This window comes from Lepidochelys olivacea (genome assembly GCF_965140295.1).
Source record: "Lepidochelys olivacea isolate rLepOli2 genome assembly, chromosome: 6".
NCBI lineage: Eukaryota > Metazoa > Chordata > Testudines > Cheloniidae > Lepidochelys > Lepidochelys olivacea.
Window position 1 is genome coordinate 106,012,388 of NC_140416.1, and position 21,859 is coordinate 106,034,246.

General features: G+C 43.3%; 1 protein-coding gene across 3 annotated transcripts in view; it reads right to left on the bottom strand.

The window, feature by feature from the left end:
• The window catches only part of BEGAIN (brain enriched guanylate kinase associated), a 526,866-nt gene that overhangs the window by 115,252 nt on the left and 389,755 nt on the right, over positions 1-21,859 (bottom strand). The window lies entirely within an intron of this gene.

The following is a 21,859-nucleotide window of genomic DNA, read 5'->3' on the forward strand; positions in this document are numbered from 1 at the left end:
ATGCTTGGCTGACTTAGCACCATAGGCAACAACTATAACTATGTAAAATTGAATAGAAAGTGTTGATAGAACATATTTAAGCTACTTTCAAGACCAGGGTTACTCTGTTTCAGTAAGCAGTGATTCTGAAACGTGGGGCTGTCCATATACTGAGAAAAGGAGAGGACCATTTCTAGAGACGTAACCCAGTGACCACCTTTTTGACTAGAAAGACAAAATTGTCCAACATTTACCTTCTAGTATCAACATTTAAAAATGAATTAAAAATTAACAACTCCTATTTAACATCCATTTTAACTCATTCTGATAGATAAACTGGATTGTTTTTTAAGTTTCTTTTTAAGAGTTAAAAAGTATACAAGAGAGTTTACTTTAGTAACATGCAGTATATAATATATTACATTCAGGTTAAAAAATTGATGATAGGGTCAAAGGTGTGTGTGTAAAATATATATATAATTTAAAATAAAATCTATTAATAAAAACTTACAAAAAGTTTGAAAGCTGAGAAATATAGAAATAAGATTTGGGGGTGGGTGGGCAGGAAGAGAGGGAAGGGAAGAGAGAGAAAGAGTGGGAATGCTGAAAACCAGGAAACTCTGCCAAATGTTCACAAACAAATACACCAATAAAGCCCCAATTCAGGAAAGCACTTGAGCATGTGATTAAGTCTATCCTGATTCAGGACAACACAATGTACATAACTTTAAGTGTGTGCTTAAGTCCTATTGATTTCAATGGGATTTAAACACTTTCTTAATTCTCTTGAATAGGGATTTTTTTCCTGAATCGGGGTCTAATAAATCTCCAGTATTGGGATTAATAATGAAAGCAGTGATGGATCCGAACGTATGGTAGCATGGAGAAGGATTATCTCTGGCTGTATATTTGTGCATGAATGAATCACCATACACACACCTTACCAGTTTCAAGTAAAGGCCATTGCTTTTTTTTTTTTTTTTGGCTGATTACATGCAGGCTTTACTTTGCTTCCGGTTGTCCATGGAAAAACACAGGAAGCAACGGTAAAACAACAAGAGACAGAAACAACGCTAGATAAGGGAAGAATATTTTCTTTCAGAAAGAAAATGTAATAGGTCAAGTTCAGAACTCACATAACTCCAAGAGAGTCAGTGGAGTTCAGGGATGAATTTGGCACAAATTTTCTTTTTCACAATTTTAAGAATACTTGACATGCTTTCCTGCATTCTACATATGGGGTGCAGCTCTGAAACCATTTCCCCTCACTACTGAGCACTTATAATCCTACACAGTTTACTGCTATAATTCTTTTCCCTTCTGCTTGGTGATATAATGTTTTTGCTCTACAAATCTGGTGTCTATAAAAATAAATGTATCTTTTTGGATAGTTTCCATGGTGTATCGCTCTGATTTTTTTTTGAATGGTAATCCATACAATGTTGGAAAGGGTTCACTCTGTTTTGATATAGCACTGTCAAGAAGGTATGAGAGAGAGATTGATCAAAGGTGGATTTTCAAGCAGTCATGTCAATTACGTTGCATTTTTTCTTTCCTCCTAAACAATGACCTTCCAAAAGCTCTTCCATTTAATACAAAACTGCCTTTCTTTTCCAGTTGTCATACACCAATTCTGCAGAGGCATGATGACCATACCCTCTTAACTCTAGAGAATCACTACATTTTAATTCAGGATTTACTATTGCCAACATGCATTCACAGTTCTTCATCACATGGCATATATTCTATATTATAATTAAAAACACAGGAAAATGATTTAGTGGGGAAAATAATTGAATGGACTTATCTCTTTCTCTCCCCCCCCCACTTACATTAAAGCATCAGGACAAAGATTTAAAAAAAGAAAAGGCAGGAAAGGCACATTTGCTAACAACTTCAAAGACCATGACCATGTTTACACTACAAAATTATGTTGACCTAAGTTACCTCAGCATACAGCTGCTACACTTATTAAATCACTTGTGTGTGTGTGCGAACTTGGCTCCTTGAGTTGGCAGCATGCTTCCTTACCAGGAACACTTGCATCAATGCAGAATGCAGTGCAGTGTGGGTAGGTATCCCACTGTGCAATTTGCCATATTCCAGAGCAACTTTTGGGAAGTTCTTGCAATGCCTGATGGGGCCAAAATGAGTTGCACAGGGGTGACTGGGAGCATGGGGTCAATTTCCCATAATACACTGTTCTCCATCCCATAATTTCATCTGCCACCCATAATATTTCATGCTTTCTTTTCAAAGTCCCACAAACCCGCACATCTGTCTTTGCTGTCCACCATCTCTGACAGGAGTACTATTGTCATAAGTGTTGCAAGCACAGGGCACCTGATCCTGCAGTATTTGCAGAGCTGTAAGAGGAACTGCGGGAAACATAATGACTCCTTGGAGGCTAGATTGCTGTGGGACATAGGAAAAAACAATACAAGGCTGTTGGTGGCATTCATGAAGCAGCTGGAGATGGTGGAGCACTGGTTCTGGGCTCAAGAAACAAGCCCCGACTGGTGGGATTGCATTGTCATGCAGGTTTGGGATGACAAGCAGTGGCTGCAGGACTTTTGGGCGCACAGGCCATATTCCTGGGTCCGTTTGTCAAACTTGCCCCAGTCCTCCAGTGCAGGGACACCAAAATGAGAGCTGCACTGACCGCTGAGAAGCGAGTGCTGATTGCACTGTGGAAACTTGCAATGCCAGAGTCGGGAATCAATTTGGAGTTGGAAATCCACCCCATGGGCTGTTGTCATTCACGTGTGCAGGGCCATTAATCACCTCCTGCTACACAGGACTCTGACTCTGGGCTATGTGTAGGACATAGTGGATGGTTCTGAAGTAATGAGGTTCCTGAACTAGGGTGGGGAGGAGTGATAGATGGCACACATATCCCTATTTTAGCACCATACCACCTTGCCACAGAGTACATTAACAGAAAGGCTTCTTTTCTATGGTTATGCACATGCTGGTGGATCACTGGGGATGCTTTTACCAACATCATTGTGGGCTGGTCAGCAAAGGTGCATGACACGTGTCTTTACAAACACAGGACTGTTCAGAAAGCTGCAAGCAGGAACTTTCTTTCCCAACTGGCAGATTACCATGGGGAACGTTGAAATGCCAGTAGTGACCTTGGGGGACCCAGCCTAACCCTTGTTCCCCTGGTTTATGAAGCCATACACCAGCCATCTCGACAGCACCAAGGAGCGCTTCAACTGCAGGCTCAGCAGGTGCAGAATGACAGTTGAATATGCCTTTGGTCATTTGAAGGGTCATTGGCATTGTTTACTTAAAAGGTTGGACCTCAGTGAGAAAAATATTTCAACGGTTATAGTTGCCTGCTGTGTCCTGCATAATATATGTGAAGCAAAAGGGGAAAAGTTTCTGCTGGGGTGCAGGGCAGAGGTGGAGCGGCTGTCTGCTGAATTTGAACAGCCAGATACAAGGGCTATGCGAAGAGCTCAACATGGAGCTATATGGCTCAGGGAAGCTTTGAAAGACCATTTTTATAGTGAGCCAGAGGATTGTGTGTTGCTGTAGTGTGCTCTACCTGGCCTTGCTCTTTTGTGGCCCAGAATAAATTGTGTAGGGATTGTTATGTATGTAGGAATCTAACATTGTCAATACACCTATTAATATTGTTTGTGAATGATGTTATGAGTTCTGTGACACCGTGCAGTAACAGGAAATTGATCACTGTCAGACCTGCTCCTCACCAGCCAGCATATGTTGTGAACTAATGAAGATGAATTGTGTTCCAAAAAAATAGACTTTTATTGTGTAACATGAACCAGGCAAATAAAAAAGACACTTAGCACTTAATAAATTAAGTAAACAGAACTTACGAAGGGGAAAGAACAGTCTTTTTCATTTCAGGTACAAAAAACAAGCTGTGTCTTTCACAGTAATGTCTGTAAAGCTGTTATTTTCTTTAGTGTCCCCCTGGGTGGAGGCAAGCCAGCTTACGTCAACCTAGCTGTGGAAGTGTCTTCACATAAATTGCACAAACCCCTTATGCCACATGGAATGTTGAGGGGGTGTATAAGGAGGTCCCAATGCAGAGTTTTATATGGGCTGCAGAGGAAGGTGACCGTGGCATTTTTGAACCTGCAGGTCTAACAGAGTCTGAAGCATCTCTCTTTTCTGTCTGAGAAGCGCAAGCATCTCCTGCTGAGTGTCTCTCTCCTTTTCCTGAACCTTTCTCCTCTCCACCCTCTTTGTTCAGGCTTTTCTGCAAGGATGATCCTCCAGGCCCTGTGCTTGTTCTCTGATGTAGCACTGGTTTTCAGGATCTCCTGGAACATGTCATCCTGAGTCCTTTTCTTTCTCCTCCTTATCTGGCTCAAGTGTTCTGCAGGTGTAGAGAGGGAGATCCTGACTACCGCAATGGCAGCAGCTGCAGATACAACACACTGATGTACCATTGTCAGTGTATTCACACTGGAAATCAAAATTTAAGATGCTGATCTCACTCCCCTTGTTCCTCAAAATGTAAACACTACATTTTCACTTCTGCTTGGGACTGATAGAGCATAGTGTCAGTCACAGCACCAGCCATGGTAAGTATGGCCTATCAGGGGGTGAGGGAAATGTAGGGTGAATAGCTTGCTAGCATGATTATAGTTGTATAGGGCAATGGCACTGAATACTGGCACCATTTTCCACCGGTGGTGGTGATTTTAGCTGGTATCTCGCTCCTGAGGGTAACAGAGGCAGAGAGAGCACAGCTGCTGCTGGTGTCCCAATGCCGCCTGTGCTCATATGCTGCTAGCCTGTGTATGGCAATGGTGCCTGCTGAAGTTATTGCTGAGTGGCTTGGGAAGGTGTCCTACAGTGGAGGAAGATATAAGGCAACCCTCCCCAGAAACCTTCGGCAGAGGATTGCAGAGTCCTTCCATGGAAGTTTCTTCGAGATCTCTACGGAGGATTCACGGGGCATTCCACTGCATATAAACAAACTGCTCCATGTAGCTCCCACTGCCTTACTCTAGAGGGGAATGAAAAGCAAATAGCAACTCTATCTCTCGGTTGTTTCACTACCTCTTCTAGCACAGGTTAAAATGGGCAAATCAAAAGATGTGTCCTGCTACTTTGGGGGTGCCATCCCTGTAATTTCAAAATAAACAGCACACTTACCAGAGGTTCCTTCCCTGGCATCAGACTCACCAATGCTCGACTGTCAGGACAGGCTGGATTGTGGTGGTGTCAAGAACAGGTCCTGGTTTGCTGCACAGCTGGATTTTCCAGTCACCTGTCCTCCATACTCCTCCTCCACCCCCTCCTCCTTGCTGTTCATGGCAGGGGCCTGGGACTCAGGCTCCTCAGAAGAATCTATGGTGCTCTTGGAGGTAGTGGTAGTGTCTCTGCCAAGGATGGCACGTAGGTTTTTGTAAAAGTGGCAGGTCTGCGGTTCTGTACCAGATCGATTGTTGGCCTTCTGGTATTCCGGCCACAGCACCTTGGCTTTCACTCAGCGCTGATGCTGGTCCCTGTTGTAGCCCTTTTTCCTGCATCCCCTGAGCAATCCGCTCATAGATGTCAGCGTTTCTATGGCTGGTGCGAGCTCTGTCTGCAAAGCCTCTTCTCCCTACAGGTCCAGGAGATCCAACGCCTCCTGTGTACTCCAGGCAGGAGCGCCTCTGGAGCATGTAGCAGGCATGGTCAGGTGGGCAGTTCCACTCAACAGTGGAGAACTGTTAGGTGTGCTTGCCAAGCCAGGCAACCAGGAAAAGGAATTTCAAAAATTTGCAGGGCTTTAAAGGGGAGGGGAGCTTCCTGTCTACCTGGCCAGTGAAGTACATAATGGTGACCGAAGCGGTCAGTATGGGACATTGTGGGACAGCTCCTGGAGGCCAGTAACAGTCGATGTAAGTAATGCAGTGTCTACACTGGCACTGTGGCAATCTAATTACATTGACCCTGACTCTCTGCCACTCGAGGAGATGATGGTATTAAGTTGGCATAGCAGGGCATTTACGTTGGCGGGAGCCAGATTTATGTGAAGACACTTCCAGAGCTAGGTTGATGTAAGCTGCCTTGCATTGAGCTAACCATGTAGTGCAGACCAGGCCTAAGTGGAAATATGTAGCCCCTTGTGCAGTACAGCTCAGAAAGGGTCTAATCCTGCATTTCCTCACTTCTCAAAACTCACATCTTCTTCAGTAATAAGTTTCAAAGGAGCAAGGAATGGCAGGATAGGACCCAAAATCCAACAAAGAAATAACTTTTGCATCAGTGGTTCTTCATTTCTTCTAATGATCTCTAAAGCACTTCTGCTGTGATAACTAATGGTTTTTAAGCTATTATTAATTTTGATTAACTAAAATCTCTCTCTAAAAATATGAACAGTCAATAAGATTCTAAATATTTATCCTATCTTCAGGGAACCTCTCACTGCGGGATGTTTTCACTTTGCCTCATTAAAAATGTGTTTGCAGACCTTTTATCATGTTGTTCTCTGCAAATTGATCTGTTCCAAAATTTAATACATATTTTATTGGTTTGCTTATATGACTGTAAAGCAGACATGAAAAACTACTTTAGCACTGTCATGTGTGTCCATAAACAGTGTGACTACCTATACTTGGCCAGTATTGGACCAGGCCTTTTGGGTACCCTAGAGGAGACAATGAATCATAGAATATCTGGGTTGGAAGGGACCTCAGGAGGTCATCTAGTCCAACACCCTGCTCAAAGCAGGACCAATCCCCAATTTTTGCCCCAGATCCCTAAATGGCCCCCTCAAGGATTGAACTCACAACCCTGGGTTTAGCAGGCCAATGCTCAAACCACTGAGCTCTGCCATTCTCCTCTCCAATATCTGCCAAGTCATACTATTGCCTGTTGTTTCACAGGTTAATTCCTAGCCAAGATCCTGAGGCAACTCAAGGACGCAATAACGACTGGGAACTGACTGCGTAGAAGGCTGTCTTACTCTAGAGGAGAAAGACGAGGGTTGTACAGACCATGGCAGAAAGCTCTGAGGGAATGCAGGAGCTGCTGTATGGTCTCTACTTGTCTGGTGGTTACATTTTTAAATGTTCTGCTTGCAAAGCTAATGCCAATCTGGGTTAAGCCCACTCGGGGACATAAACTGGTAGCTCCTTCATAGGGACATGAACACATGCATGGTGTTGGCATGGTTCATGGAGTCCCAACATTTGCCTCTTCTGTGGCATGGGAAAGCCATGGTGCACATCTGCCAAGAGTTGAAGCCCCTTTTCCTGTGCCTCCAGAATCTCATATTCTGGCTGCACTTTCCCCCACATCTCTGTATTTACGCACAGCCTACCTGTGGCCCCACAACATTGCAACCCCCCTTTGTGAACTTCCTGCTAGTGCTGGCTGAGATGACTATCCATCAATTGAGGAGGAAAAGACTCAACAGGGTGGGGAGGAGTGCTGTGTGACTGTGGGGCCTGCTTCTGTTTCCCTATTGTTTCATGCATCTGTGAGCTAAAATGCGAACCAGTCACAGGGGAACTGGATAGTGAGACACAAACTACCAACCAGCACAGGAAGACTGCAGACCAGCAAGGGGAAACTGAGGTAGAGGAAAGCCTGACTAATGAGAGGGAAAAGCAAATGCCTACAGTGCCTATCCTAATACAAATATTAAACAGCCCAAATGGGGGCAGTGTAGCCATTCAAGCCTGAGGTGGTGAAGAGAAAACCTCTGACTGGGATCAGAGATGTGCCAGTGCATTCTGGTTGTATTGGGAACAGGGGCATTCTGGCTGTGTCAGCAACACAACATTGTTGAGAACTTTACTCTGAAAGAAAACGCTCAAGATTTTTCCAAACGTTCTTCAAGTTATTAAAAAGGTCCCAAATGAAACAGCAATTGTATTACTGTGTTGGGCAGGTTTTTTTGGGAATAGAATATCCTATCTCACCAAGTATCAAATGATCAAGATGTTATTTTGGATAGTAAGGGGAAAACTTGCAAAAGGGGAATGCAAAAACCAAGCTGCGACGTCTGCACTTTTGTGAACAAACTGATTTGTGCACATGTTAAGTGGAGAGATGGACCCAAACTGCAAAGTTTGGATCCACATCTGAACTTTGCCTCATTCAGGAGGATTTAGGTATGGGATTCGTTTCAGCCCATTCTAGAAACAGAGGACTACTGTAGTTTAGATCTGGAACCCAATCCATACATCCCCAAAGATTTGAGGTGTTCAGATTAGGTTGTTTGGACCCAAGTATAATTAACTGCATGCTCAAATTGGTATTTGAACAGGTAAATATCCAGTATGCCCCCTACCGCCTCAGACCTGAATGTTGGTGTGCACAGACTTGAGCTCCTCACAAATTCAGTCCTTGATGATGGAGGGCCTTTTCCTACATATGACCTTGTGACAATCAGGCTCCAGACACCCTGAGTGGAGAACAGGGGGGTCTGAACTTCAAAGAGGAAGCAATTTTATACAACCAATTGATTCGATGTTTGTGTATATAAAAATAGGTCAAGTAAGTCTTTTATGAAAGCTTGTCATGCGCTGAACTTGATGGTCATTACGAGATGTATACAGACAGTATTTATGTGGATATAAAACTGTGCTCATAATTTGTGCTGCAACAGTCAGCTCCACCTCACAACAGCGAGCTGGTCAGAGAGGCAGGGAGGGGTTGCCTCCCCAACCAGCTCCAAGCCCCTAGCATTGTACATACCCAGGAAGAGACAAACCACGAGCTGTTGGTGGTAATGGGAAAACATTAAGACATCCTGGCTAGAATTTTCCTACCCTAAATAATGATGAGTTGCCATACCAGGCAAAAATAAAATAAAAGGGAAAAAAGCTCATGAGGGAGACTTGAAACTGACCTTATTTGACATATTTTACACACAATAACACTGTATACATCCAGGTTTCAGAGTAACAGCCGTGTTAGTCTGTATTCGCAAAAAAGAAAAGGAGGACTTGTGGCACCTTAGAGACTAACCAATTTATTTGAGCATGAGCTTTCGTGAGCTACAGCTCACTTCATCGGATGCATGCCGTGGAAACTGCAGCAGACTTTATTTATACACAGAGAATATGAAACAATACCTCCTCCCACCCCACTGTCCTGCTGGTAATAGCTTATCTAAAGTGATCATCAGGTGGGCCATTTCCAGCACAAATCCAGGTTTTCTCACCCTCCACCCCCCCACACAAATTCACTCTCCTGCTGGTGATAGCCCATCCAAAGTGACAACTCTTTACACAATGTGCATGATAATTAAGTTGGGCCATTTCCTGCACAAATCCAGGTTCTCTCACCCCCCTCCCAAAAACCACACACACAAACTCACTATCCTGCTGGTAATAGCTCATCCAAAGTGACCATTCTCCCTACAATGTGCATAACTAAGGTGGGCCATTTCCAGCACAAATCCAGGTTTTCTCACATCCCCCCCACCCCCATACACACACAAATTCACTCTCCTGCTGGTAATAGCTCATCCAAACTGACCACTCTCCAAGTTTAAATCCAAGTTAAACCAGAACATCTGGGGGGGGAGGGGGGTAGGAAAAAACAAGAGGAAATAGGCTACCTTGCATAATGACTTAGCCACTCCCAGTCTCTATTTAAGCCTAAATTAATAGTATCTAATTTGCAAATGAATTCCAATTCAGCAGTTTCTCGCTGGAGTCTGGATTTGAAGTTTTTTTGTTTTAAGATAGCGACCTTCATGTCTGTGATTGCGTGACCAGAGAGATTGAAGTGGTCTCCGACTGGTTTATGAATGTTATAATTCTTGACATCTGATTTGTGTCCATTTATTCTTTTACGTAGAGACTGTCCAGTTTGACCAATGTACATGGCAGAGGGGCATTGCTGGCACATGATGGCATATATCACATTGGTGGATGTGCAGGTATACGAGCCTCTGATAGTGTGGCTGATGTTATTAGGCCCTGTGATGGTGTCCCCTGAATAGATATGTGGGCACAATTGGCAACGGGCTTTGTTGCAAGGATAAGTTCCTGGGTTAGTGGTTCTGTTGTGTGGTATGTGGTTGTTGGTGAGTATTTGCTTCAGGTTGCGGGGCTGTCTGTAGGCAAGGACTGGCCTGTCTCCCAAGATTTGTGAGAGTGTTGGGTCATCCTTTAGGATAGGTTGTAGATCCTTAATAATGCGTTGGAGGGGTTTTAGTTGGGGGCTGAAGGTGACGGCTAGTGGCGTTCTGTTATTTTCTTTGTTAGGCCTGTCCTGTAGTAGGTAACTTCTGGGAACTCTTCTGGCTCTATCAATCTGTTTCTTTACTTCAGCAGGTGGGTATTGTAGTTGTAAGAAAGCTTGACAGAGATCTTGTAGGTGTTTGTCTCTGTCTGAGGGGTTGGAGCAAATGCGGTTGTATCGCAGAGCTTGGCTGTAGACGATGGATCGTGTGGTGTGGTCAGGGTGAAAGCTGGAGGCATGCAGGTAGGAATAGCGGTCAGTAGGTTTCCGGTATAGGGTGGTGTTTATGTGACCATTGTTTATTAGCACTGTAGTGTCCAGGAAGTGGATCTCTTGTGTGGACTGGACCAGGCTGAGGTTGGTGGTGGGATGGAAATTGTTGAAATCATGGTGGAAATGGCCCAACTTAATTATCATGCACATTGTGTAAAGAGTTGTCACTTTGGATGGGCTATCACCAGCAGGAGAGTGAATTTGTGTGGGGGGGTGAAGGGTGAGAAAACCTGGATTTGTGCTGGAAATGGCCCACCTGATGATCACTTTAGATAAGCTATTACCAGCAGGACAGTGGGGTGGGAGGAGGTATTTTTTCATATTCTCTGTGTATAAATAAAGTCTGCTGCAGTTTCCACGGCATGCATCCGATGAAGTGAGCTGTAGCTCACGAAAGCTCATGCTCAAATAAATTGGTTAGTCTCTAAGGTGCCACAAGTCCTCCTCTTCTTTTTTGTATACATCCAGTTGATTCAATTGCTTACTCTTTGGGGTTCAGACTCCCTGTTCTTTTCCTAGGGTGTCTGGACCCTAATTGTCATAGGCCCTTCTTTGTCCAGTCTGATAGGCCTATGTTTTTCAAAGGGTTTGAGCATCAGAGAGTGTATTGTGCATTTGATGAATTACGTGCTGATTTTTCCATTCATGTATGGAAAGCTGCTGACAAGTGAGTGTTTGTGTGGGTGGGAGGAAATGTATGTGCTTTAGAATAAATGCTTGAATGAGCTAGATTTGGATGTCAAGTTGCTTTTATAGCTCCCAGTCCCCATCCATACACACACACAAATGGAAGGGGTCCCTGATTGTAGTTCCAACTATACCTAAAGAGCTCAAGCTAGCGTACCAACAGCCATCAAACACTAAGGGGTCACATGAAAGGGGAGACAGAAAGGAGAGCAAGAGATCTTTTTATTTATTTATATCTATAAGTACTATAGTATTTATGGTCCTAAACACTATGAGCCAGATGTAAATGGTCCCACTTATGTGAGTTGAAGATCTGGACCAATATCTTACAATAGGACTACTGCAGCATTGGGGTGATTACTTTACTTTTGTTCTTTGTCCCCCAGGGTACAGACAACTAATGCAGAATTTCTCTTTCTGGGTTATAATTGTGTTAATTCTGCTAAATATACCTGTCTGAACCGGGCTGAAATCATGGACTAGCTCATACGAGGGCAGAACCGTTGCATCCCCTAACTTAAAATAGCTTGAAGTCACGTTTTGACTGCATCAGCCTAACAGTCTCTGGATTGAATGGGAATTATTCCTATTCCAGGATACAGAGGCAATGCGGGGGAGGGAGGGAAGGTGTGGAAGGGTGGAGGTGGCTTGTGGGGTCACATCCTCCTCCCAGATTTCTGCCAGGGTTTGCTGGCCATATTCAAACACTTGGTGCAGCCAGGCCCCCTCCCTGCATGGTAGCTGCTGGAGTCAACAAGCTACGAGCTGCGCCCAATGGGGAGAGGCAGGAGCAACAGCTGGGAGCTGCAGGGAGGCGCCGTGCGTTCCAGGAGGGGAAACTGAGGGTAAGTGGAGGGGCTGTCGTGGGGGGGGGGGGCATGACTGAAGCTGTTCTGGGGGTGGCTGAACCTTTAAATTGTGCCCCCTGAACTATCAGCAGGTATGGGTCATCTCTGCTGTGGCAAGTGTGTGAGGGCCGCAATATGCAGGTTAGTGGAGAGAACATAAATTCTGAAAGCCTAGAACTTCCCAACACATTGAATTCAATACAAATATCATATGAAAAGATGATATGAAGATGAATAGCTAACCTTAGATGTGCAAAAAGTCCTTAGAGGATCAGCTGCCAGCTGTTATGTGCAGTGAATGCCATTATTCTCAGTAGAAAATGGTGTGTTTCTTGGCATATGTTCATACTATGGCTATACAACATCTCCTCTCTTCCAGTGGTATCCAACCTTTTCTCTGCCGCGGCGCACCTCACATTCCAGAGGCTCTTTCCCCCTGCCCCCCGCTAGTGGCTGCAAGAGGGAAGGGGAGGGGCAGAGGAGCTGACCCCCTGGCTCACACAGGAGGGGCGGGGGAGAAGAAAGGGCGATTGAGCTCTGACCGGTCGCTCTGCCTCTGGAGGAGGCGGGGCAGTACGGCAGATGGCCAATCAGAAAGCAGCTTTCCTCCCCTTGTTCTCAAATGTACTTTTCAAAAAATTCCATGGCACACCTGTTCAGGCCGGACAGCACACCAATGTGTCAAGGCACACTGGTTGGGAATCACTGCTCTATTCTGAATGTACTATCAGTAACCAAAGGCTCTTTTTGGGTCAAATTGAAACATAATGAATAAAATTACAGCTTTCAGGAATAGATTAAAACTCCCGAGTTATTAAATGAAGTCTCTTCACCAGGCAGTCAGGTTTCCCTGAGGTGCTGAAAACTGCAGAGACATGACTTACCCAAATAACTGTGAACAGTGGGGAATCCAAACCTCTATTTTGGGGAATATTCTATTCTGCCGAACACGAGGAATCCAGGATGCAGCATAGTTGATGGGAAGGAAATAACTTATTGCTATAAATCAGGATACCCATACTGTAACATAAGCAGCACTGCTAGCTATGCCAACCTCTGCAGTTTATATAATTCTCCTGCATAGAAAATCTCAGTCAGATCTCTGAAGAGTGATTTAATATTTCTGTTAACTTGATTTGTATCCGGAGTCTTCAAAATGCATTTGCAGCTCTTATTAACAAGATAGCCAATTTTGCTGAAGAGACACTTTTGAGGGGTAAAAAGAAAAGGAGTACTTGTGGCACCTTAGAGACTAACCAATTTATTTGAGCATAAGCTTTCGTGAGCTACAGCTCGATGAGGCTATACATATGAGAGAGAAAAATAAATGTGCCACACACAAAAATCAGAAGGCTAGTGGCTTAAGCCAAAAGCGACTAAAGACATCTAATTAGAGAGACAAAGTGGGTGAGGTAATATTTTTATTGGACCAGCTTCTGTTGGGAAAGAGACAAGCTTTCAAGCTTTCTTTTGAAGAAGAGCTCTGTGTAGCAAAGCTGCTCTCTTTTCCCTGTGTGACAGGGTATACAAACACCACAGTAGGAGTAAAAGGGTCAAGGATCAACTCTAGGCCTAAACAACCCCACCCCACCGTCCCTGCTGAGCATGCTCCAGGTGGAGGTGGGGCTTAAAAGGCACCCAGACAGCTCAGAAGGCAGGGAGAAGGACCCTCCCTGGGAGCTTCTGAGGAAGGACACAGAAGCTGCTCCTCTAAGCCCTGGTCTACACTGGGGGGATCGATCTAAGTTATGCAACTTCAGCTACGTGAATAACATAGCTGAAGTCGACGTAATTAGATCGACTTACCGTGGTGTCTTTACCACGGTGAGTCGACTGCTGCTGCTTCCATATTCTGACTCTGCCTGCACCTCTCATGGCGCTGGAGTACAGGAGAGCACTTGTGGGGGGTCGATTTATCGCATCTAGACTAGACGCAATAAATCGATCCCCGCTGGATTGATCGCTGCCCGCCGATTTGGTGGGTAGTGAAGACATACCCAAGAAGAGAGGAACTGCTCCGCTAGAAGCCAGACTGACTTAAGGCACTATGTTTGTTCTACATTATTTTGGTTACAGACTGAAAAAGCTTGAATTATAGAGTGGAGGGGTAAGAAGTGGTCCAGGGAGGACTGTCTTAAGGTGCTCAAGGGTGCCTGACCTTGGCTACCCCCACAGGGCTCTGGGCCAAATCCTGATGGAGTAGGAGAGCCTAAGCTCCCATACCACTCTCTAACCACTAGCTGCCACTCCTGCCAAGTGCCAGCCATTGCACCCCAACAGAAGTTGATCCAATAAAATATATTACCTCACTCACTTTGTCGCTAATCTCCTGGGATCAACACAGCTACAACAACACTGCAAACAATAAGGAAGTCTTAGTCAGTATAGAGGAAGTCTAAACTATCATAATCTATACTTTCTTTTGCCCTCCCTCCCCCCCCCCCGCCAAGCTATCCTAATTAGATTCTCTTTCGAGTCTAGACTGACTTACTTATCTAGATGCAGCAATTTTTAGAGCAACTGACATATTTAAATAGACATTAGCAAAGGGTTGTAAGTAGAGCGGGTCAAACTTTCTATCAAATGTGAAACTTGATGGAAACTTTTTTCCACCAAAAATGCTATTATGTCAAAACTGAAATGTTTTGTGGAAACATTTAGATTTCAGTGGAGACATTGCTGAGCTCCAGGATGGAATTTCTTTAGGGAAGGTGTGAAGAGACTATTCTACTGCAGAGTAGCCAATAGCCTAGTGTACCTGGCTGAGAACTGGAAGACCCATGTTCAAGTCCCTGTCCTCCCTGATTAGGAGCAGGGCCTTTAATTTGATTTCCCACATTGCAAGTGAGAACCTTAACCACCAGGCTATTTGCTATTCTGAGATCTCTCTCTTGCTTTTTCATGAAAAATGTCAAAAGCTCTTGTTTTTGTTCCACATTGGAATAAAACTGTATTGCAAAACCTAGATATTTCTCATGAAATGGAATTGTTTCCTAATTACACATAGGTCTAATAGAGTTTGAGTAAAGGCGTTTAATTTATATCACTTTTGAATTTGTCTGTGTGTTTGGGGAAAACATAAGGGTGAACAGCTAGAAAAGATGCAAGAGAAGAACAAAATGCAGAGCAAAGAGGTGAGCCTGCTTCCTATCTCTTACTAACACTCTCTGAACATGCATTCAGATTGTGAGTGGTTGTTTGTTTTGCCCATTTGCAAATATTTGTGTAACTGGAGAACGACTACACTTTGTTCATGTGTGATATTGGGTTTTGTACAAAGGTATTCTCTTCTTGTTGTTTACTCTTCTCTATTCTCCTGTCTTAAAAGTTCCAGTCATCCAATCAGGGAGAAAAAAATATCCATGTGACTTAGATGACCAATCACACACTGAGCATCACAACTGTTCACTTCAGTTATTTGCTAATATACCAAAGGCTGATATGTGTTTGCATAAACTATTTAGTAAAAGCATGTGAAAAACAAAAATACATTTGCAGTCATAAGCATGATTCAGAAAAAGGTCAGATCATTTATTTGTAACAAATAGTTCAACTTGCCTAACAAAGACTGTTGAGAAGTTGCCTGTCAGTGTAGCAAGTCAGTTTAAGTTGTGGCAAGAACATTGACTACTTTTTATATCCTGCAATGTCAGAAAAAGACCCAATGATCTGCCCTCTATTTTTCTAGGGAATCCAGGCTAGTAAGTCATGAATAATAATAAAAAAATATCAAGGGAATAAGAAATGGGGATAGCAAAATTAGAGGTAGACCTCTATTTTACCACTACAGTTTGGAAGCAAAGTGGAAGCTCGCTAGGCAGTTCATAAAGCATCCCTAAATCACACCAGATCACCTTAACACAACTTCTGGGAGGGGGGGAGAGGGGGTGTCAATGATTGCTTTGGCTTGCAGTTAAGAATAAGTACTTCCTCCACTCCCTCAGGCTATTACTAAGGAAGACCTGCCACATCAGCTCTCATACATATAACAGGTTTCAGAGTAGCAGCCGTTAGTCTGTATTTGCAAAAAGAAAAGGAGGACTTGTGGCACCTTAGAGACTAGCTTATGCTCAAGTAAATTGGTTAGTCTCTAAGGTGCCACAAGTACTCCTTTTCTTCATACATATAACACTATATTCTAATAATGTTAATGGTTCCTGCTTCTTCATCTACTTTCTTTTCTTTTTTGTTTATTCTTGATCCATCTAGAATAGCTTGACAGCCACATTCAAACACTATTATGGCTTTGCTAAGAGGAAGCTCATTTGATCACCCACACACTGCCCCATTTTGTTTTGTGCCTGTCTTAAATGTTCATTTTCAGTATCAGAAAGGTGCGTGGCTGTCAGAATACAGCACATAGTAAGGATCAGTGAAGTGCCATGTACAGAGGCACATTGAATCTTTTTTTATCACTTCCTTTAAAAGGACAAGGAAGACCTATGGAAAGATGATGTGGCATAAGGAAAGAGAATCAGTTCCTGTCCTACTTCAGATAAAGCAGTCAGATTCAAAGAACCTGCTAGATGGAGGGGTACAATCTCTCTCTTCACATTTGGCAACTTCTTTCCCCTCTGTTTTTTTCTCCTTCTTGTTCCTGCTTTCTTTCTTTTGGTTTAAAGCTCACCTGCATTGGGCTGTTTCTCTAGGAGCTGTTGGTTTCATGACAAAATGGGTGAGGTCATATCTTTTATTGGACCAGCTTCTGTTGGTAAGAGACAAGCTGTGGAGCTTACACAGAGCTCTTCTTCAGGTCTGGGAAACGTTCTCACTGTCCAGACTCGAAGAAGAGCTCTGTGTAAGCTCAAAAGCTTGTCTCTGTCACCAACAGAAGTTGGTCCAATAAGATATTACCTGACCCACCTTGTCTCTCTAATAGCCTGGTACCAACACAGCTACAATGACACTGCATACAACAATGGAAGATATCAAATTTTGTTTCATGCCAGGCATTTACAGAGGGTTTGTGTTAACTGAATGGAACAACTATGTATATATTCTTCTGGCTCTGGGAGAAGACATCTTAGGTTGGTTCTGGAAGGAGGAGTTAGAAAGAGCAATGTTTCCCCCTCCCTATACTCTGTATGTAGTGTATATCTATATATTAACAAGTTTCATTAACTGATTGTCCTTTTTTTATGCACACTTGCACTCTGGTCATCTTTCATGGCAAAAGTCACACAAGCAATTTGTGTTGTACCCAAAATGGGAATATACAGGGGCCAACCTTTAGAAAGTAAACATCTGCCAACAGTAATGGGATCAGAGACAATACAGCTGTTACCTATAATGGGAAATAGCAGTGGCATTTCAGATACCTTCGGTGGTAACTGCTGAAATTCTACTGGCAGCTGCTATAGGACTGTTCTTTGACATTCTATACTGTCTATCACACAATGGCTGTGTTCTATAGTCAGAGCAGCATGCTGTGAGAAAGAGGATGAATAATAATAGGGATTTTTGTGCAAGGTTTTTGGCAACACAATATATCTCCAGTGTGTAGATGCCAGGAACACCAACGCTTGATGGGGTGAGTTAAAGAACATCATTTAGCCTGAACAATCTATGTCCTGTAAATGTAATTCAGATTCCTTGGGAACTAATGCTGCTCTCAGTTACATGTGCACGATACTTATTGAGTGGAATGGGAGTACTGAGAGCTTTACCTGAGGGCAGAAATGGCCCCTAATGTTACCTGAATGAAATTTGTGTAGCTGAGTATTTAAAAATATCTTCAGTTTCCTGACATTTGCAAATGATTTTCAGCTGGGTGATTAACTTGCTATTATGGCAAATCAGATATGTGCTGTCGTCATTAGCTCTTTATTTTGATCCTCACCTCTTTGTTTTAGATGCTGCGCGGCACTATTTTAGGACTTGCAAACTGAGAAGTTTCCTATTCCGCAAGAATCTAAATGAGTACACCTCTAGCAAGTCTGCCATTGCTCAGCATGTTGTGAAATCAGTTCAAACAACTGTTCTCCCAGTTCCAGTGTCATGACTTATTAGCTGAGCAGAGGGTGGTTTTATTCTACACGCTCAGCTGGCTTTTCAGCATAGGGCTAAATTCTGTCTTCTCCTTTGTGGGTACACTAGGGAGAAGGAGGAGCAGGAAACCTCCTCTCCTGCCCCCAAAACTCCTACACAGGGACTCGTCAATAGCTCTCCCTTAGCAGTGCAGAGAGCCAGGCTAGGAGCAGGGGATTGTTGTACAGCATCAGAAGGGCTAACATCTGGCAGCAGATGCTCAGGTGAGCACCTGCAGCACTGTTCAGCAGCAGCTGTGAAAAGCACAGTACAACAAGCTCCTGCGCAGGGATTCTGTCTGCATCAGCCCTGCACAGCCAGCGGCTTCAAGAACTCATTTACGGATTAAAGTGGCTTTAATTTTTTTAACAGGTTTTTATTAGAGACTGACTGAAATGGCCTGAATTTGCCTTTTGCAAAGAGATACTTACTACTTAAGTGCAGCCTACAGTACTGAACCCAGTACAGGGGCCACTTTTATGGTCTCTGAAGTGAGAAAGAGATTTTTCTTTATGAAGTGACTGGAGTGGGGTTTTTTTTTTTTTTAAAAATCATGGAGGAACCAGGTTGGATAAAATTCAATCTGCCCACATTTTATATTTTCTGAAAACTTTTATAGGCAGTATCTTTCATTTTCACACACCTGTGCACTTCCTGGTCCCACCCAGAAGCAGAACTCCTAAAATACAACCAGAAAGCCAATTCTGGTGAGATTTCCAGATATGTTTTGAAGAACTAAGAATTTTGAACAGTTTGCATATGGTTTGGGTGTATTTACCTTGGAACTCATAATTATTTTTAGGTTTTATCATCACAAAATTATTTTTGCATGGTTGGTTCATTTTGCAGTTCTTTTTCAGCTGCTCATGCAATAATATTAGCATAATCTTTTAAGCTTACTCTGCTCCATTTAAAAGTTGGTAAACATTTTTGCAGGAACTAGTAATGCCTGATCCAAAATTCAGGATCTGAATACCCTAAAACTTTGGAGTGTTTGAAATCCAGCCGATATTTTTTCCCTAAATGCAAGCTCATTTTTATTAGGAACTAAGGACTACAAATGGACAGTGAATGAATTTCAGGTGTGCTTAGCAGGCATTACAAGAATAAAACCATTTAGAATCATAGAATATCAGGGTTGGAAGGGACCTCAGGAGGTCATCTAGTCCAACCCCCTGCTCAAAGCAGGACCAATCCCCAATTAAATCATCCCAGCCACGGCTTTGTCAAGCCTGACCTTAAAAACTTCTAAGGAAGGAGATTCTACCACCTCCCTAGGTAACGCATTCCCGTGTTTCACCACCCTCCTAGTGAAAAAGTTTTTCCTAATATTCAACCTAAACCTCCCCCACTGCAACTTGAGACCATTACTCCTTGTCCTGTCCTCTTCTACCACTGAGAATAGTCTAGATCCATCCTCTCTGGAACCACCTCTCAGGTAGTTGAAAGCAGCTATCAAATCCCCCCTCATTCTTCTCTTCTGCAGACTAAACAATCCCAGTTCCCTCAGCCTCTCCTCATAAGTCATGTGTTCCAGACCCCTAATCATTTTTGTTGCCCTTCGCTGGACTCCCTCCAATTTATCCACATCATTCTTGTAGTGTGGGGCCCAAAACTGGACACAGTACTCCAGATGAGGCCTCACCAATGTTGAATAGAGGGGGACGATCACATCCCTTGATCTGCTCGCTATGCCCCTACTTATACATCCCAAAATGCCATTGGCCTTCTTGGCAACAAGGGCACACTGCTGACTCATATCCAGCTTCTCGTCCACTGTCACCCCTAGGTCCTTTTCCACAGAACTGCTGCCTAGCCATTCGGTCCCTAGTCTGTAGCTGTGCATTGGGTTCTTCCGTCCTAAGTGTAGGACCCTGCACTTATCCTTATTGAACCTCATCAGATTTCTTTTGGCCCAATCCTCCAATTTGTCTAGGTCCCTCTGTATCCTATCCCTGCCCTCCAGCGTATCTACCACTCCTCCCAGTTTAGTATCATCCGCAAATTTGCTGAGAGTGCAATCCACACCATCCTCCAGATCATTTATGAAGATACTGAACAAAACCGGCCCCAGGACCGACCCCTGGGGCACTCCACTTGACACCGGCTGCCAACTAGACATGGAGCCATTGATCACTACCCGTTGAGCCCGACAATCTAGCCAACTTTCTACCCACCTTATAGTGTATTCATCCAGTCCATACCTCTTTAACTTGCTGACAAGAATACTGTGGGAGACGTGTCAAAAGCTTTGCTAAAGTCAAGACACAATACATCCACTGCTTTCCCTTCATCCACAGAACCAGTAATCTCATCCTAGAAGGCGATTAGATTAGTCAGGCATGACCTTCCCTTGGTGAATCCATGCTGATTGTTCCTGATCACTTTCCTCTCATGTAAGTGCTTCAGGATTGAATCTTTGAGGACCTGCTCCATGATTTTTCCGGGGACTGAGGTGAGGCTGACTGGCCTGTAGTTCCCAGGATCCTCCTTCTTCCCTTTTTTAAAGATTGGCACTACATTAGCCTTTTTCCTGTCATCTGGGACTTCCCCCATTCGCCACGAGTTTTCAAAGATAATGGCCAATGGCTCTGCAATCACAGCCGCCAATTCCTTTAGCACTCTTGGATGCAACTCGTCCGGCCCCATGGACTTGTGTACGTCCAGCTTTTCTAAATAGTCCCTAACCACCTTTTTCTCCACAGAGGGCTGGCCATATATTCCCCATGACCATTTAGCTGGTCATAAACCAAGACTACTATATATTGTACCTTATACCATAGTCAAGCCCTCCAAACTCCATGATAGTAATCCATTTAAAAAGAAACACAGGTAAGATCACACTGAATGGTTACACTATGGGAGGGCAAACTAGTTCTGATTAAAATGAATTCCCAAACATCAAGCCAAATTGAAACGCAAACTCTTTTTGTAAGGGTGGAAATATATTGCTTTATCTTGGTTCCATTGGTCACTTCCTGGTTTCAGCCAGGACAGGAAGCAGAGATGCCATGAAGCAAAGATATTCTCATATCTGGACCATGGTAAAAATAGAAGTCATTTGCAGTTAATTTAAGGATTAGAAAATATGTACTGTAATTTAAACCACTTTCCCAGTACATGACATGTCCGCTGCTCATGGAAGTCTACTTCTCTCCAAATGTCGAATGGCTCGTCCCCCTCTTCAGCACACTCTGTAATATACAGTGTGCCAAGAAGTATCTGAAGAATCCTATATATATATATATTTTCTTTCTTGTACTAAGATCTCTGTAAGGGTGGGAAACCACAACACTTCTCGGAGGAAAATCTGCATATTGCAACAAGACACCCTAAGGGCAAGCCTACCGTTATTTTGTTGTCTTATGAATTTTCCACTTTGAATATTTGTCCCAGTGAAAATTTTATTGGATGAGTGAACAGTATCACTTCTAGGTACCTGCAACTTTTAATGATGTTGGGTGGATACCAGCAAAAGGAACAAAGGAGAAATCCGTGGAGATAGTAGGAGAAAATGAAAGACAAGTATGGGGAAAAAATGGAAAAAGTCATTAGTTTAGTTTACTTTGTACTACGTTCTACATAGGAACATCAAGCTAAAATTAATCATGACTGTTCCATGTAAGCCTGTCTCCAGCATATCCTTTCATCATCTATGCACCTATTACTTTGAGAGAACCTGATTCATGGAGCCCAAGGAAAAAAAGACCAAAAGAGATCTAGAAATATATAAACATTGGCAATTAAGAAATGTAACCTGGTCAAATTACTGTTACATCAATAATGGGTGAAATGTGTATGTATTTTCATAACCACACTGACTGAAAAGCTAACAACTAATAGGAATCTGAAAATACTGCAGCTTTTAT